General features: G+C 40.2%; 1 protein-coding gene and 1 long non-coding RNA gene across 2 annotated transcripts in view; both read right to left on the bottom strand.

Annotated features, from left to right (window-relative positions):
- LOC309656903 overlaps positions 1–18,940 on the bottom strand; it is a 30,221-nt gene extending 11,281 nt beyond the window's left edge. The window contains exon 1 of the long non-coding RNA XR_014261597.1: positions 252–18,940. This is a non-coding gene — a long non-coding RNA (uncharacterized lncRNA). The remainder of the gene's footprint in view (positions 1–251) is intronic.
- ADAMTS12 (ADAM metallopeptidase with thrombospondin type 1 motif 12) overlaps positions 1–18,944 on the bottom strand; it is a 405,596-nt gene that overhangs the window by 301,464 nt on the left and 85,188 nt on the right.

The following is an 18,944-nucleotide window of genomic DNA, read 5'->3' as shown; positions in this document are numbered from 1 at the left end:
CGTTTCTGTGCGAGGGCTTTCTCTAGTTGCGGCAAGTGGGGGCCACTCTTCATCGCGGTGCACGGGCCTCTCATTATCGCGGCCTCTCTTGTTGTGGAGCACAAGCTCCAGACGCGCAGGTTCAGTAATTGTGGCTCACGGGCCCAGTTGCTCCGCGGCATGTGGGATCTTCCCAGACCAGGGCTCGAACCCGTGTCCCCTGCACTGGCAGGCAGACTCTCAACCACTGCGCCACCAGGGAAGCCCCTAGCCTCTGTTTTTAAACCATGTGAATCACAATTCTCAGATCATTATATTAGGATAACAAGAATGCTTCTGAATTCTATTCATCTGTATTTTTTTCCAGTAATGTAGATTTATTTGTATTCAGAAATACTTTCATATTCACTAACTGTTAAACATTTAAAAATTCAAAAGGGATACAAAAAATTACGTGTCTTAGAAGCTATGTCAAACGTGCGAGTTTTAAGAGTGACATCTGTACAGTGTAATTTAGCCCCCATAAGTAAGTTTCTTATAATCAAATTATTACAATAGGAACACAAACATACCATATATTACTCTTTAGATTTTTGTTTTACAGTATGTTCTTGTCAATGGGACACTTCAAAATGTTTAAACCTGACAGAAAAGCATTTTTTAAAAAACGTACCATGGAAGAAAAAAAAGCATCAGAAACACTCCTGTCCTCTACATATTGTGGAGATGGGAAATATTACAATAAAAAACTCTTATTCCATTCTCCTGGGGAGCTCTTCCTGAATATTTGCACTTGGGTCTATTGTTCTTTAAACAATTTTAGATTCAAAATCAATTCTTTGTTCCCAAGTGAGAAACATGCTCACTTTCAATATTCATTTTCATTAATATCGTCTGAATTTCCCTCTTAAGTGGTTGGTTTCTGGGTCAGAGTTCAGCAGATACACACATTGTATAAAGGAAATCCTGCCTTACAGCTAACGACACACACTTAGCGGTGACAATAATGAGTTAAACTGCTTTAGGAGTTAACAAGGGAATCAGAACTATCCCTAGGATATTGTAATTTGGGGAAATAATCCTTGATTTGACATTTCGGAAGCTCTACGCTTTGGAGAAGCAGCCTCAAGAAGGAAGAAAGAGATGGCTCCTCAGCTAAATGGACCAGTTCGTCCTTCCTTACCTCCTCAGCTCCCACTGTGACAGGCCATGCCAGCCTGGCCTGGTCCTGCCCACTGGGATGGGCCTGAATGGGATTAATCTGTATTTTGATCTAGGATCATACAGTGGATTATGAAAGAATTTATTTAGACTGTGAGTTTAATAGATTTTAATTAATAAAACTGAATGTTTTGTAGCATGTTAAAAAAAAAAAAAAGTGGGTGGAGGTCTTTGCACAGTAAAAACTGCTCCAAAATGCCCTTTCACTCATAGCCCGCAGCAGATTAGGTTATTGAACATATTCTCTCCCTCTCCCTCCATCTCCAAACAAGGAGACACCTCTCTGCTCTTTGACTTTGGGCTTGTCCACATGACTTATTTTGGTACAAGGGATGTAAGCAGACGCAGTGCAACCAAATTCGTGAACTAAGCTTGCACAGTGGCGCTCATGCCACTTCTTCACCTCTGCCACTGCCCTGGAAAGAGCTTCTCCCAACAGCTGCTGTCCCTCAGCCTGGCCCCAGAAGGCTCATACATGGAGCAGACCTGAGCTCTCCCCGCATGGGAGCCACGCCCAGCACACTCCCAGCCGACCTGCAGATGTATAGACAACAATAAAGGATGGCTGTCTTACAACAATCAAGTTTTCACCTTCCTCCTCAGACTGACAGGTCCTAGGAAACGGACAGCACTCTAGAAACCATTTTGAGAAAATGTCTGCAATGCAATTCATAAGTGAAAAGAAGAATGTTTTGGCCAAAAGGAGGAACTGATCTAAGGCAGCGGGTGGGGGAGGGAGTGGTATCAGAATCACTTGGAAAGTTCACATTACACATACCTGACCTGCTCAACATCCCCACTCCCCTCAACCCTGTGAGCTTGACCTCACTCCTGTGAATAAGGAGGGAAGTGGACACAACATTGCATTCTGGTAAGTCCTATTAAGAACACACAATAGAGAAATATTTGTAAGTCAACGGGAATCAGCACAGCCAAGATGAAGCTCCTATTCTTCACAGGGTACTTTGTCCCTTCAACCACACAAACAGAACTAGGACCAGTGTATTCACAAGAGCAAGTGTTATGAAGTATGTAACTTACTGTAAGATATCTCGGTCTAGTCAGTATAATACTGTGTATGCACCAATTGGTGAAAGTTTAAATTCCAAGACTGGCCAAGCTGACGATATGCTTGATGTGCAGCCCAGGGATGGTCAGCTGGCATTAAAATAAAGAGCCACACTCGCTGAGTGGCTCCCACTAATCCTACTCTTTGGGTCAACATTAACAGTCTATACCTTGCTAATTAGCACAGTGTACATAAAAAAAACCACTTGTGAGATTAGGGTCTTGTTAATTAGCATAATGAGTATTAGAAATGCAATCTCCCTGAAGAAATGAAAGGGGCTGAAAATGTATAAACTGCTAAGATAGTTGAGCAACGCTCTCTGTTCCTACATGAACAAAGTATAAGAATCCAGCACAACCAGAAACATGGACAGGGCACGTAGGGCTTAATCTTCAATCAGACTCACAACCACTGATGGGATTAGGAGGACGACTGACTGCACAACATCCCGCCTTGTAATGCGGCCACATCTGCCTGGAATGAGCGGTTTCATATAGAGAGGGGGCAGAGCACCTAAGAGGAGACAGAGCTTACAGAACAGAGCTGTGCACTGTTTTGTGCCTGCCTTGTTAATTAATGTTTGTCTAATAAATGTCTGCATGTGTGACAGAAAAAAGAAGTTACGATGTCTATGCTATACAAGAAAAAAAAGCCTTCTCTAATTTGGAAAAAAATGGCTTTGTAAAGAATGTAGATTATAGAACACTTAAAAATAAATTAAATATAATTATGTTTAATTAGAGTCTACTGCAGTCTGAGGAGTAAATAAGTACAAATGTCTAAAATTAGATTTTTTTTTTACAATTCTAAATAAGATGCTGAAATATTAAAAGAATTTGTGCTTTAAAGTCATATAAATCCCGGTTCTTCCATTGACGAGCTACAGATCTGCTGTGAACTTCAGCTTTCTCATTTGTAATACTCCTATATCTTAAAGGAGTGCTGTATTAAGTGGGATAATGCATTATAATAATTACAGAGTACCAACTAAGAGTGCTTAGAGTAGAACGTCTCGAACATAGGAAGAAGCACTGTGCATTTTCAAAAAGTATTAGCTCCCTCTCTCCCCTCGCCCCCAATATATAGAAGTCACTAAAGAATCTAGAAATGTACAGTGGACACTACATATCTGCGGGTTCCACGTCATCTGCTGATTCAATCAACCACAGATCGAAATTCGCTGAATTCTTGGATGTGGAACATGTGGATACCAAGGGCCTACTGTACCAAGTCATTTTATATAAGGAACTTGAGCATCCAAGATTTTGGGATCCCCCGTGGATACCGAGGGACGACTGTATTCAGTATACACACAAAGATATAATTAATGGAAGCACAGTCTCTTAAGGATGTAAAGACCATTCATGATGGCAGCCTAGCTAAGTCCTTTCTCAGTACTGGTCTATGGAATGAAATGATGCTGGTCAGTTACAGCTGCAAGTGGTTGTAACTTTTTAATATCCTTACATGGAAAAGTAAAAACATCAACAATCTCATGCCAACCTTTTACTTTTTAAAAACTATTCACTGAAATCCGAGTCAAGGAATCCCAGGTCTAGTCAAGTGATAGAGTTGGTGCTAAAACTCCCATCTCCATGCCTCCTGCCAAGAGTACATTTCAGGCTCTGTCTGAGCTTTTTTGATGGGAAAAAACACATTACTGAGGCAAAAACCCAGAGGAACTTTTCACCTTGTGACCATTTTTAAAGAAACAATGGTTTTTAGTGTAGAATCTAGGTTCTAAATCCTCTAAATGTGCTAGTTACTATAGAACTTAGGGAAGAAAAGTTTACACTTTAAAAAAAATGAATATTCTCATGTTACAGATTTCCAATGTATCCCATTTATTTGGATCATACTCCCACAGGAAGAAGCACCACCTGGGTGACCCTGAGCAAGTTAAATCTCTATGTGACTCAGTGCTTCCCTTCCTGCCGTGGGAGCTGACAGGCTTTGTGACTGGGCCATACTGTGCAAAGAATGCTGTCTGCAGTCTGGTAACCTGGGCTCAGGTCCCAACTCCACCCCTGAATTTTAGCTATGTCACTCAAAATGATGTGACTTTGGTAAGTGCTCAATTCCTCTGAGCCTCAAGTCTCAGTGAAAGAAGAAGCTGATGGAGACTGTGCCTAATATTTTTTCCTCCACAAATATTGCATAAGAATAAATTGGTTAAAAATAGCTACATGCTAATTTTGGTCTATTCAATCTGGATAAACATTGCTTATGATGGCTCTCTTTCAATTCCATACAATTTTCTATCTGCCCATGCCCTGTTATGTATTTATTGATCTTTCACTGGATATAAGTAATTTACTGCCCCTTTTTGAAGTGGTTCCATATTCCACTTGAATGAATTACTTATGGCATCATTTTTATGACTGCATTAGATTTAAATTCAAAGAACCAAGAAACAAGTCAACTGATGCTGACGATGATGATGATAATTAAATCAACAACACAATACCAGATTTTCATCTTATGTTTACTATGTGCCAGGCTTTGTAATAAGAATTTTACATCTACCATCTAATTTCATCCTCACAGGTACCCAATGATAAAGGTTCTACCATCATCCCCATTTTATAGATGAGGAAAGCGAGGATTACAGAAGAGTTAAGTCATTTGACGAGGGTCACACAGCTAGTAAGTGATGCAGCTAAAAGTTGAAGCTAATTGTGTCTGATCCTAGAGCCATGCTATTGTCTTTCTTTGTTTTACTTTGAGATTTTAGTTGTTTTCTAACGAAGAAACAGATGAAATTTCCACCGGTAAGTCGCTTCCTTCTTCTGAACTTTAGTTTTCTTACCTGTAAAATGACTATTTCAGGTAGAGGGAGATAAAAAGCAGCAAGGACAAAGACTCAAAAGTCAGAAGGGAATGTGGAACTCTGGAGGAGATAAAAGTCCAACATTGTTGAAACAGAAAGAGAAAAGAGAAAAATGATTGGAGACACAAAGGAGCCAGAGGGAAAAGAGCTGTATAAGCTGTGGGAAAGGGTTCAGACTGTATTCTGAGGTCATGGAAAGACATTAATGGGTTTTAAACAGGGAACGACACGAGCAGATATACATTTTCAAAATACACAGAGGCAGTAAGTGGAAAATGAATTCCAGGGGTTAGAGAGCAGGCAGGAAGCAATCTTAAATCTGCAGTCATGGGGTGCTGGGCAGCAGTGGGAAGATGGTAACAGGATGGATGACAGTGATAGTGAAGAGAAATGTAAAAGGTAGAATCAACAGGATGTAATGAGGCATCAGCTGTGGGAGATAACAGAGGAAAGAGTCGGGAGGAAGTGCAGGATTCTGGCTTGTGCCACTGGGTGATATTGGTGTCATTTACTGAAACAGGAACTCTGACAGAGAAAGGGTTGGAAAGGACAATGAATTCAGCCTTGGACAAATAGAGTTTGTATGACATCCACATGGAGATTATCAGTAAGCAAGCACTTGGAGCTCCAAACAAAGATCTAGGGCAAAAAAATAGAAATTTACAAGTTATTTCATATAGGTAGAAATGGGGGAAGATGAGATAGAGAGCGTGGCATAAAAAAATGAAATGAAAGATATGGAACAAAGCTCAGAGGAAGATGAAAGCCAGTGGAGGGGTGGGTAATACGTGGGGTCGGGGAGGGGTATGAAGTGAACTGAGTACTAAGAAGCAATTTAAGAAAGCGTGAAACTCTTAGAAAACCAAGGGAGAGCCTTGAGGGGACAGGCACAGCTGACAGCATCAAATGCTATTGACAGTTCAAGCAAGTTAAGCCCTGAAGTGTGTCCATTGAACCCAACAGTCTAGGAGGCACTGGTGACCTTGACAAAAGCAGTTTTGATAAAAGGGGCAGATGTGGAAGGCAGAGGGCAGTTGGTTGATGAAAGGTTGGAGTGGGAAGGGGGTAGCAGACATCTCTGTTTACATGGGAAGTTTTACTACAAAAGAGAGAAAAGAGGTGAGGTGGGGGAAATCTTTTTCCTCTGGTGATTAGGGCATGCTGAAATGTCCAGGGACAATGGGATGGGGATGGAGCTAGTAGTAGAGAGAGGAACGTGGAGTGCAGGATGGAGAGGTGAGGTGATAACTGATTCTGCAAAGTACCCAAGGGAGTGAGGATGATAGGATCCAGAGCTTAGGAAGAGGGCAAGCATGAACTTTAGATAGGAGGAAGGACTCCTCTTCTGATGTAACTGGAGGAATTAGACAAATGTACATCTTTACATACACTAGTGTGACTTTCTGCAATGGCTGTGGGGAGCCACCAAAAAGCAGAGCCTGGGAAAAGCTATTTCCATTTGCAAAGATGCTTCAAACACAGGGGACTCTCTGTCAACATGGTTCTCAAAGTTGTCTTAGCTGTGGACCACCTGGGAAGCTTTTAAAATGCCTGACCTCAAGTTACATGCCATACCAAAACTAAATCAATATCTCTGAAGTGGGACACAAGCATCAGTAATTAGGAAACAACAACCACCCAAGAGATTCTAATGTGCAGTCGAGTTTGAGAACCAGTCATCTAGAGATAGTATGTGATTTAACATTTACCATTAAGAATGAATTATATATGTTTAGAACCAAAAAGAGCTTTAGAGAGCCTTCAGTTTTATCTTTTTCAAATCAAAGCACAGCAGCCAATTTATAAAGGAAACAGAATAGAAAACATCCAAGTGCACTGCCCATAGAAAGGAAAAGCACAATTCTGATTAACATTTTGTTTAATTGCATAGGTTCATATTTCTTATTGCGGGTCAGGGTCAAACGAGTTTGAAAAACAGTGACTTAAACTCCTTTCACAGATGAGAAAATTGAGGTTCAGATAGATTAAAAGGCTCCTTTAAAGTCAAACACATGCATGCACACACAACGCACACCCACAAATGATGGCCAATTTCAGACTAGAATCTAGTTTTCCTGACAACTACTTCAAGGGCACCTTTGATCCTCTGTTTCCTGTGTGTGTCGGTTTCCCTTCTCAGCAATGGTAATACTCACTGAGAGTAAGGATTATGTCTTTAGGTTTACCCACATAGGCCAATTTCTTTGTTTCCCACATCCTTTTTCTTTCCTGTGGGTTAAATTTCCTTCTTATTGAAGTAATTTTTTTAGCAAGTTTCTCTTATTCTTGATTTGAAAATCTGTTTGTTTTGGTCTCACTTTGAATAATTTAGTTTAAGGAGTCACAAACTGTAACGAGCATATAAAACACCTGGGGATCTTATGAAACTACTGACTATGATTCAGTCAGTCTGGGGTGGATCCTGCATTTCTCACTTGCTCCCGGGTGATTCCAGTACTGTGGGTCCTTGGATCACACTTTGCGTAGCAAGGGTTTAGCAGATTCAGAATTCAATGTTAACAGTTATTTCCCCCCAGGGGCTCTGAAGATATTGTATTGTGGTCTGACCTCTACTGTTGCTAATGCGAAATTCTATACCAGTCTCATATTTGTTTTTAAGAATTCCCTGCTTAAAGGGAAGAATCTCATTCCCTTTGGTGACTTTAAATTTTTTTCTCGTTGTCTTTGGTGAAATGCACTAGATTTATGTTTATTTGTCCTACTTGAGACCTGGGATGCTTCTTCGATCCGAGGATTGAGTCTCTTGTCAATTCTGGAAAATCATCAAGTCATTGCTTCTTCCCATATGGACTTATGGGTCTTACACTACATTCCAGCAGAAGAAGATACACAATAAGCACCAAACATAAATAAGTAAAATGGTAACTTAAGAGTTGAAAGGTGCTATGGGAAAAAGAAAAAGTTGCTATTTGGGTGTGGAGTGCAATATCATATTTGATGGTCAGGGTCGGCCCCATTGGGAACATGACATTTTAATGAAGATATGGAGGCTGTCAAGGGGGATAGTGTTCCAGACAGAGGGAAAAGGCAGTACAAATCCTCTAGTGGAGGTGGTCCGGGGGTGGGGACCATGTATGTACTAGCTTGTAGACCACGGCAGGAGGATTTTGGCTTCTACTTAGGATGGGATGAGGAGTTATTGCAGGATTTTAAGCAGAAAGTGACATAAGCTGACCTATTTTCAAAGGATCACTATGACTGCCAAGTAGGGGAGCTTCTTTTAGAAGCAAGGAGACAAGTTGAAAGTTTTCTTTCAATAATCTTTGTAAGAAATTACATAGGGATGTTAGCATGGGGTGTAACCATGATATTGGCATTGGAATTGGTGAGAAAAAAATTGAGGTCAGGATGTTCCAACTATCAGTAGTCTTCTTGAAAGGTAGAGCCAACAAATTCCTAATGGCTTGCACGGGGAGAGAGAGAAAGATAAGGGAGGAATGACTCCAAGGTTTTTGGCTTAAGCAACCAAAAGGATGTAGTCATCAACTGAGATGGGGAAAGCTGTGGGTAGAGCAAGTTTAGGGAGTGAGGAGTGGGGAAGTCCAGAGTTCAGTCGTGGATGTGGTAAGTTTGAGCTTTCTAGTAGACATCCAGGTGGAGATGTTGAATAATCAATTCGATGAACATGAGTCTGAAGTCTGAGGGAGAGGAATACGGACTGCCGATATTAATTTGGGAGTCCTTAGCATATATCAGCCTATATCTGTGATTGGTGACATCACCAATGAGTAGAGACAGAGAGGAATAAAAGTTGTCTAAGGGTTAGTTTTAGAGTACACTTACTTTAAGAGGTCAAGAGGGACCAGCAAATGAAACCAAGAAGGAGTGACCAACCGTACAGAAAGAGTTTGGTGTCCTGGAAACTATGTGAATACAGTGTGTCAGAAAGGAGAAAGAAATCATTTGTGTCAAATGCTGCTGATAGGTTCACTAAGACTAAAACTGACACCTGACTACTAAATTTATCACAGTGAAGGTCATATAAGAAATGGGTCATTAACTGTCCCATTCTACAAAAGAGGAAACTGAAGTTCACGATTTGTAAGCGTTGGAGCCAGTACACAAACCAAAGCTTCTTGGCTCTAAATCTCTCACCCAATATAATCCTAGATGAGAATTCAAGGTCAAATTTTGTCTTTGATCTGACTTTACAGTCAAACTCAGTTGACAGATGGCTGAAGACTTTGTAGCTTTTAAAATATTGGGGGCCTGTAATTGAGGGAGTACAGAAGAAGTGTAAGACATTTCAATCCTCAAGAAGTTTAAATTTAACTTGCAAACTCAAGTTAAAAGCACTGAAGACAGTGATGCACAGAAAAAGGCTAGGTCATGGAGTGCTAAGAGCGCTTAGAGCAGCAGCAAGAAAAAACATGCTTTAAAATAGGTCTGTAAAAATAAAAATCCACTAATGAAGTCAACGTCCCTTAAATAAGATTTGCATGATGGGTTCCTTTTAGATTGCATACCCCTAAAATTTCCACGTCCCTGTAACCAAATATTGAGCATGTTTTAGTCAGGCAATAACTGCTACTTTTCATTTTCTCTCCAGCTTTCAGAATGATGAAAATCAAATGTTCCATTTACAGTAAATTCACTAGCAAAAAATTTTTTTGGCTTTTTACATCCCGCCCCTCCCACATACACTATTTATCTTTCATGTTTATGCTACTGGTCCTCTTAAATCGTAATCTATCTCAAATCTATTTATAAGGAAAGTTGGAGGGAAAGAGTATAAAAATGTAAGTAAAATAATCTAGAAATTTGGACCTGATTCTTATGTAAATACTACGGAATATCTGAGACCACTAAGAGGTCTGTGGGCACCAGCAAAACAAGGAATAAAGCTGGGAGGCAACCTAGATGTCTATAGACAGAGGAATGGATGAAGAAGATACGATGCATATGTATGGTGGAGTATCGCTCAGCCATAGAAAGGAATGAAACCGTGTCATCTGTGGAGATGTGGATGGACCTAGAGACTGTCATACAGAGTGAGGTGAGTCAGAAAGAGAAAAGCAAATATCATACATTAATGCATATATGAGGAGTCTAGAAAATGGTACAGATGATCTTGTTTGCAAAGCAGAGATAGAAACACAGACGTGGAGAACGGACGTATGGATACTGGGGTGGGGGGGATGGATTGGAGGATTGGGATTGACATATACACAGCTGGGTATAAAATAGATAACTAATGAGGGCCTGCTGTGTAGGGCAGGGAGCTCTACACGGTGCTCTGTGGTGACCTAAATGGGAAGGAAATCCGAAAAAGAGGGGATATATATATATATACGTATGGCTGGTTCACTTTGCTGTACAGCAGAAGCTGACACAGCAGTATGAAGCAACTATATTCCAATTAAAAAAAAAAAAAAAGTAACATGACAGACGTTGCTTCACAGGGAACTTCCCCAAATAAAAGATATTTAACAGAGGGAGTATGTGATGTGTGAGTTTTTCACACTGAGAAGTCTACCAATATTTAAAATATTAATCTAATTGCCAGTTTCCATCTAATGGAGAAAACGTTTCAATGTAACTGCTCGATTGCCATGCAGATTACTGAAATAACTGTAACCTATAGAAAGCCACAGCTTTTAGCTTCATTTTCATCCACAACACCCTATTTTCTCCTTATAGTAAACAACACAACACAATAGTTTATAAGTAACACACAAAAAATACACATTCCAAGTTTTTTTAGCTGTGGACACAAATAAATAATCGTACAAGTTTAGAAGTTGAAATCTATGATGAATGTTTAGCAGTTTAAGAGTTAAGAGACTGGAATTAGGAATATAAAAATACCTTGGTTTTAATAAACCCTCATATTTACTTCAATAGTCTTTATTTCAAAAGTGTAAACATAAAATGTAGCTTTCTGACACAAATGCATTCTAGCACCTATACCCAGAAAGGTCATTTAAAAAAACAATTTTTTTAACAGATTTATTGAGGTATGATTTACATACCATAAAATTCCCCAATTGTAAGTGTACAGTTTAGTAATTTTTATTAAATTATGGAGTTATGTAACCATCTCATAAGCCAGTTCTAAAACATTGGACTATCTCTCCATTTATTGAGATTTTCTCTAATTTCTCTTACCTGTGCTCTATAGCTTTTAGTGTTCAGATATATTGCACTGCTTTTGTTAAATGCATTGCTAAGTATCTTATCGTGAATGAAATTGATTTCTTAATTTCATTTTTGGGTTGTTTATTGCTTGTACACAGAAATGTAACTAATAATTGCATAATAAGCTGTGTCTTGCAACGTTGTAAAATTCATTAATCCATAATTAAAGAAAAATTTACTTACAAAAAAAAAAAAACAAGGAATATAATATCACAATCCAGGAACTCTGCTCTGAAATTGAGGGATTTGGTCACTAAAGGATCTGCCCTTCTCTTGCTCCACTTCCAGCCTCTGGACATGGAATCAAGCCAGGACTGTCCTTACTTGACTCCACAGCAGTCTCTGGGGACAACGGGCTAGCTACGTCTTAGCCAGGGTCCGTCATTTTTATGTCCACATACTCACCACCCCCATCCTGCTTCATAACTAAATTAAGTCCTGGTCACTCCCTCTGCTCCTTGGCCCACCTCTTTGCTGGGCTCCCTCCAATCTCTCACCTGCCCTTTAGTTACAGCTGTTTGCCATAGGGGATGATACAGAAAGAACACCGGCCTTGGAGTCAACTCCTTGAACACCAGCATACCAGTCTTGGCCCTGCCACTTTCTAGCACCATGACCTTGTTCTCTAAGCCTCAGTTTCCTCATCTCAACAAACAACAAATTTGGAGCTAATGGCATATGTTCTGCCAACTCACAGGGTAAAATCACACTCGATAACAGGATGCAAAAGCACTTTAAAAGCAGAATGGTCAGAACTAGAGCTTCCCAAACTTTAAGTTGCTTCAAAACCCCCCAGGGAATTTGTATAAAGGGGAAAGACAAATAATATGCATAACAAATAAGGAAAATATATAGTTTGTTAGAAGATAAGAAGGACAAAGGTGAAATGCAAAACACTGCAGGGACTACAAGGGAAGGGTATTTTAACTAGGGTGGTCAGAGTAAGATTCATGAGAAGGTGAGGTCTGAAAAAAGACTTAAAGAGGTGAAAGCCATGCAGCTTTCTTGGGGGGGAAATGTGATCAGGAAGAAGAAATGGGAAGGGCAAAGGCCCTGTGGGGAGGGTGCACAGGCTGTGTTCAAGGAACAGCAAGAAGACCAGAGTGAAACGTAAAAGGATGCGAGAAAAACAGCAAGGAAATGGGGCCGCACCCTCCAGACCCCATAAACCACGTTAAGGACTTGGGCTTTTACTCTGAGTGAGACGGGGGCCACTGGAGGAGTGCCGAGAAGTGACTTGGGTTTTGAGTGGATCACCTGGCTGCAGTTCTGAGAACCAGCATGTAACAAGGGTCAGAGTGGAAGCTGAGAGACCAGTCAGGAGGCTATAATGGACCAAGGTGTCCTGGACCAAAATGGTTCTGTTGGAGGAACAGAAAGTGGTTGGAAGCTAGAGCTATGCTGAATAGCCAGTAAGATTTACAGATGAATTTGGGGTGTGAGAGGAAGAGAGAGTGAAGTCAGAGATGACTCAAAGAACAGGGGAGCCATTAGCTCAGATGGGAAGATCTGAGTAGTGCAGGTTTTGGTAGGAGGATGAGAAGTTCAGTTTTAGACGAGTTACTATCTTTATCTCAAGCAAGCATACAGAAAAATGCACATATCTTAAATGGACAGCCCAAAGAATTTGTACACAAAGAACATACGAGGGTAATCACCACCAAGATCAAAAACCAGAATATTTTTGCTAACACAGAAGCTTTCATCATATCCCCCCTCGTCACCACTCACCCCAAAGGCAACTGTTATTCTGACATCCATCACCATAGATTAGTTTTGCCTGGTTTTGAACTCCATATAAATGAAATCAAAGAATAAGAACTCTTGTGCCTGGCTTTTTTCATTCAATATTAACTTTGTCAGAAGCATCCACATTGTTAAGTATAGCAATAGTTTGTCTTTTTTATTGTTGTATATTATTCCATTGCTTGAATACACCACAATGTATATATCCACTCATTGTTGATGTATATTAGGTTTGTCTCTAGATTGAGACTATTACTGATACAGCTGTTGGGAACATTCTTGTACTATGCACCTTTTGTTGCACATATATATGCATTTCTTTGGGTCCATATCTGTATGTACATATATGCTGCTTCCTCTCACTTGGAACCCAGCCACCATGCTATGAGGAAGCCCAAGAAGCTGCATAAAAAGACTCAAGTGAAGAAGAATTAAGGTCCCTAGCCAACAACCCCAGCTGAACTCTCAAGGGACAGCCAGCACCAACCTGCAGGCCATGTGAGTCATCTACAGACCATGCCAAACAAATTCCTAATGTTGTGTATTAATTTAAGTTTCCAGCAGCAATATTTAAGAGATCGTGCCATTCTACTTGCTCACCAATGGCTATAAAGTGTGTTTGTTTGTTTGTTCATTTTAGCCAACTGATTGATGTGTAGTGGTATCCTGCAATTTTAACTTGTATTTCTCTGATAACAAATGTTATTGAGCACATTTTCATGCCACTGGTAATGCTAATATCCCTTATTCACAAAGTACTTGTTCAAGTCTTTTGCCAATCTTTTAATTAGATATTTTTCAGTGGATTAAAGATGACAAAATTTGTTGTAACCATCCCACACACAGTGAGAGATGGAATATACTTCTCTTATCCCCCTGAATCTGCACTGGGCCATTCAATATTTTGCTCAATAGGATATAGCGGAAGTGATGCAGTGCCAGTTCTGGGCCTACCCTTGGAAAGGGCTGACGGCTACTATGTCCTCTCTCTTGGAACTTAGCCACCATGCTGTGAGGAAGCTCAAGAAGCCATGCAGAAAGACCCATATGGAGGAGAATTAAAGTCTCTGGCAAACAGCCCCCTCTGAATTCCCACGCGACAGCCAGCACCAGTTTGCAAGCCTAGGAGTGATCTATTTTGCAGATGCATCTTCCAGCCCCAATCACTTGATGACACATGGAGCAGAGATGTGGTGTCTCCACTGAATCCTTCCTGAATTGCAAAACTGTGAGTAAATAAAACATTATTTTTTAAGCCACTAATATTTTTAGGTCATTTGTTATGCAGCAGACAATAAGTAAAAATGACTTTCTGTCTTTTCCTATTAATTTTTAGGAAATTGTTAATATGCTGTATATAAATCTTATGTTGTATGTATGTTCTGCAAATATCTTCTTCCAGTCTGTGGCTTGCTCTTTCCTTCTCTTAATGATGTCTTTTGATGAACAGAAGTTCTTAATTATAATGAAGTTCAATTTATCAACCTCTTCCTTTATCTCAGTGCTTTCAGTGTTCTATTAAAGGAATCATTCCTTCCCCCAACATTATGAATACATTCTCTTATGTTATGATCAAGAAGTTTGATGGTTTTCCCTTTCATCTTAAAACCTAAACTTCATCTGGAACTGACTTTTCTTATGGTGTGAGACATGGGTTGAGATTCACTTTTTTTCCACATGGATATCAACTTCACCAGCACCAATTATCGAAAGGACCATTGTTTTCCTGCACTTCAGTATCACCTGTGTCCTAAACCAAGTGATTGCATATGTGATACTCTACTTCTGGGCTTTCTCTTCTGTTCCATATGGACAAGTTAAATTTAAGTTTTCTATTAAATCATCAAGTAGAGAGGTCAATTAAGCAGTTAGATATATGAGTCTGAATTTCAAGGAAGAGGTACACAATGAAGATATAAATTTGGGGATCACACATGCATAGGTTTCTTTAAAGCCATGAAACTGGATAAAATCACCAAGGAAATATAAGAGGGGAGAGTTGAGGTCCAAGGACTGAGCCCTAGGACTCTCCAACATTAAAAGGCTGGGAAAAAGATAAAGAACCAGCAGAATGGAGAAGGAAGTATACAAAAAACAAAGTGAAGAAAGTTCTTCCAGGAGGACAAAATAATCAACTGTGTCAATGATGCTGGTAAGTCAAGAAAATCAGGAGTGAGATTTACCTTCAGCTTTATCAATGTGGAGACCATTGGGACGGACCAGAGAAACTGATAAGACACTCCTTGAAAGGAGGAGTGATAGAGGCAAATGCCTTGGAAGAGTTCAGGAAAGAATGGGAAATGGGAGACACAGATGACTTCAGGTTCCTGGAAAATAACTCAGGCAAGCATCATATTATTTAACCTATCTGCCTATTGGAGGATGTGCATGTCTCAAAATGACCTTGATTAGTGAAGGCAGGTGAAATGGCAAGGGGATTAATGCCCTTATAAAATAAAAGAGGAGAAAGAGGAGTTCTATCTGTGTGTGCACCAAGGAAGGTATGGTGAGGAGGTAACCAGGAGGAGGCCCCTCACTGAGAACCTGACTGTGCTGGCACCATCAGCTTAGATTTGTAGCCTCTAGAACTGGGAGAAATAATTGTTTGTTGTTTAAGCTGCCCAGTGTAAGATATGCTGTTGTAGCAACCTGAACTGCCTGAGACACACCTTTATCATTATCCTCAGCACAGATGTCCAAGAGGCCTGTGACCCTCAAATTCACTCCAGTGGCTATCATTCAGGCCCCAGGGAAATGCTTCTCCTGCCTCCTTTCCTTGAAACTAAAGACTACCCGTGACCAAACGTGAAGGCTTGAGATCTGCTGCTGTCAGTGTCAGAAAAACACACTGCCTTACAACATGAGGAGGATTCGCAGAGCAGGAATGCCAGAAGACAACCTAGGTCAAATCCAAATTGCCAGGCTTCCCTGGTGGCGCAGTGCCTAAGAATCCGCCTGCCAATGCAGGGGACATGGGTTCGAGCCCTGGTCCGGGAAGATCCCACATGCTGGGCAGCAACTAAGCCCATGTGCCACAACTACTGAGCCTGCACTCTAGAGCCTGTGAGCCACAACTACTGAGCCCACATGCCACAACTACTGAAGCCTACACACCTAGAGCCCATGCTCCGCAACAAGAGAAGCCACCACAATGAGAAATACGTGCACCACAACAAAGAGTAGCCCCTGCTCACCACAACTAGAGAAAGCCCACATGCAGCAATGAAGACCCAACACAGCCAAAAATAAATAAATAAAATAAATAAAATTATTAAAAATAAAATCCAATTTGCCACATACTTGGTGTCTATTACTGTGCAGATGAACATCACTGGAAAAACGCACACAGCAATGTAGCTGACGGGGTCTTGGTGCTCCGGCCGGGTGTCAGGCCTGAGCCTCTAAGGTGGGAGAGCCAAGTTCAGGACATTGGACCACCAGAGACCTCCTGGCCCCAAATAATATCAATTGGTGACAGTTCTCCCAGAGATCTCTGTCTCAACGCTAAGACCCAGCTCCACTCAACGACCAGCAAGCTCCAGTGCTGGACACCCCATGCCAAACAACTAGCAAGTCAGGAGCACAACCCTACCCATTAGCAGAGAGGCTGCCTAAAATCATAACAAGTTCACAGACACCCCAAAACACACCACCAGACGCAGTCCTGCCCACCAGAAAGACAAGATCCAGCCTCATCCACCAGAACACAGGGACCAGTCCCCTCCACCAGAAAGCCTACACAACCCACTGAACCAACCTTAGCCACTAGGGGCAGACACGAAAAACAACAGGAACTATGAACCTGCAACCTGCGAAAAGGAGACCCCAAACACAGTAAGTTAAGAAAAATTAGAAGACAGAGAAATATGCAGCAGATGAAGGAGCAAGGGAAAATCCCACCAGATCAAACAAATGAGAGGAAATATGCAGTCTACCAGAAAAAGAATTCAGAGTAATGATAGTAAAGATGATCCAAAATCTTGGAAATAGAATGGAGACAATAAAAAAACGTTTAACAAGGACCTAGAAGAACTAAAGAGCAAACAAACACTGATGAACAACACAATAAATGAAATTAAAAATTCTCTAGAAGGAATCAATAGCAAAATAACTGAGGTAGAAGAATGGATAAGTGACCTGGAAGATAAAATAGTGGAAATAACTACCGCAGAGCAGAATAAAGAAAAAAGAATGAAAAGAATTGAGGACAGTCTCTGAGACCTCTGGGACAACATTAAATGCACCACCATTCAAATTATAGGGGTCCCAGAAGAAGAAGAGAAAAAGAAAGGGACTGAGAAAATATTTGAAGAGATTATGGTTGAAAACTTCCCTAATATAGGAAAGGAAATAGTTAATCAAGTCCTGGAAGCACAGAGAGTCCCATACAGGATAAATCCAAGGAGAAACACTCCAAGACACATATTAATCAAACTATCAAAAATTAAATATAAAGAAAACATATTAAAAGCAGCAAGGGAAAAACAACAAATAACACACAAGGGAATGCCCATAAGGTTAACAGCTGATCTTTCAGCAGAAACTCTGCAAGCCAGAAGGGAGTGGCAGGACATATTTAAAGTGATGAAAGGGAAAAACCTACAACCAAGATTACTCTACCCAGCAAGGATCTCATTCAGATTCGACGGAGAAATTAAAACCTTTACAGACAAGCAAAAGCTAAGAGAATTCATTACCACCAAACCAGCTTTACAACAAATGCTAAAGGAACTTCTCTCAGCAGGAAACACAAGAGAAGGAAAAGACCTACAAAAACAAACCCAAAACAATTAAGGAAATGTTAATGGGAACATATATATTGATAATTACCTTAAATGTAAATGGATTAAATGCTCCAACCAAAAGACATAGACTGGCTGAATGGATACAAAAACCATATGATAATCTCAATAGATGCACAAAAAGCTTTCGACAAAATTCAACACCCATATATGATAAAAACTCTCCAGAAAGTAGGCATAGAGGGAACTTACCTCAACATAATAAAGGCCATATATGACAAACCCACAGCCAACATCGTTCTCAGTGGTGAAAAAATGAAACCATTTCCTCTAACATCAGGAACAAGACAAGGTTGTCCACTCTCACCACTATTATTCAACATAGTTTTGGAAGTTTTAGCCACAGCAATCAGAGAAGAAAAAGAAGTAAAAGGAATCCAAATTGGAAAAGAAGAACTAAAACTGTCACTGTTTGCAGATGACATGATACTATACATAGAGAATCCTAAAGATGCAACCAGAAAACTACTAGAGCTAATCAATGAAATTGGTAAAGTAGCAGGATACAAAATTAATACACAGAAATCTCTTGCATTCCCATATACTAATGATGAAAAATCTGAAAGAGAAATTAAGGAAACACTCCCATTTACCATTGCAACAAAAAGAATAAAATACCTAGGAATAAACCTACCTAAGAAAATAAAAGACCTGTATGCAGAAAATTATAAGACACTGAAGAAAGAAATTAAAGATGATACAAACAGATGGAGAGATATACCATGTTCTTGGATTGGAAGAATCAACATTGTGAAAATGACTATACTACCCAAAGCAATCTACAAATTCAATGCAATCCCTATCAAACCACCAATGGCATTTTTCACAGAACTAGAGCAAAATATTGCACAATAGGTATGGAAACACAAAAGCCCCCAAACAGCCAAAGCAGTCTTGAGAAAGAAAAACGTAGCTGGAGGAATCAGGCTCCCTGATTTCAGACTGTACTACAAAGCTACAGTAATCAAGAGAGTATGGTACTGGCACAAAAACAGAAAAATAGATCAACGGAACAGGATAGAAAGCCCAGAGATAAACCCAAGCACATATGGTCACCTTATCTTTGATAAAGGAGGCAAGAATATACAATGGAGAAAAGACAGCCTCTTCAATAAGTGGTGCTGGGAAAACTGGACAG

This window comes from Balaenoptera physalus (genome assembly GCF_965194825.1).
Source record: "Balaenoptera physalus genome assembly, chromosome: 3".
NCBI lineage: Eukaryota > Metazoa > Chordata > Mammalia > Artiodactyla > Balaenopteridae > Balaenoptera > Balaenoptera physalus.
The sequence above is the reverse complement of the archived record's forward strand: the minus strand, read 5'-3'. Positions and strand labels throughout refer to the sequence as shown.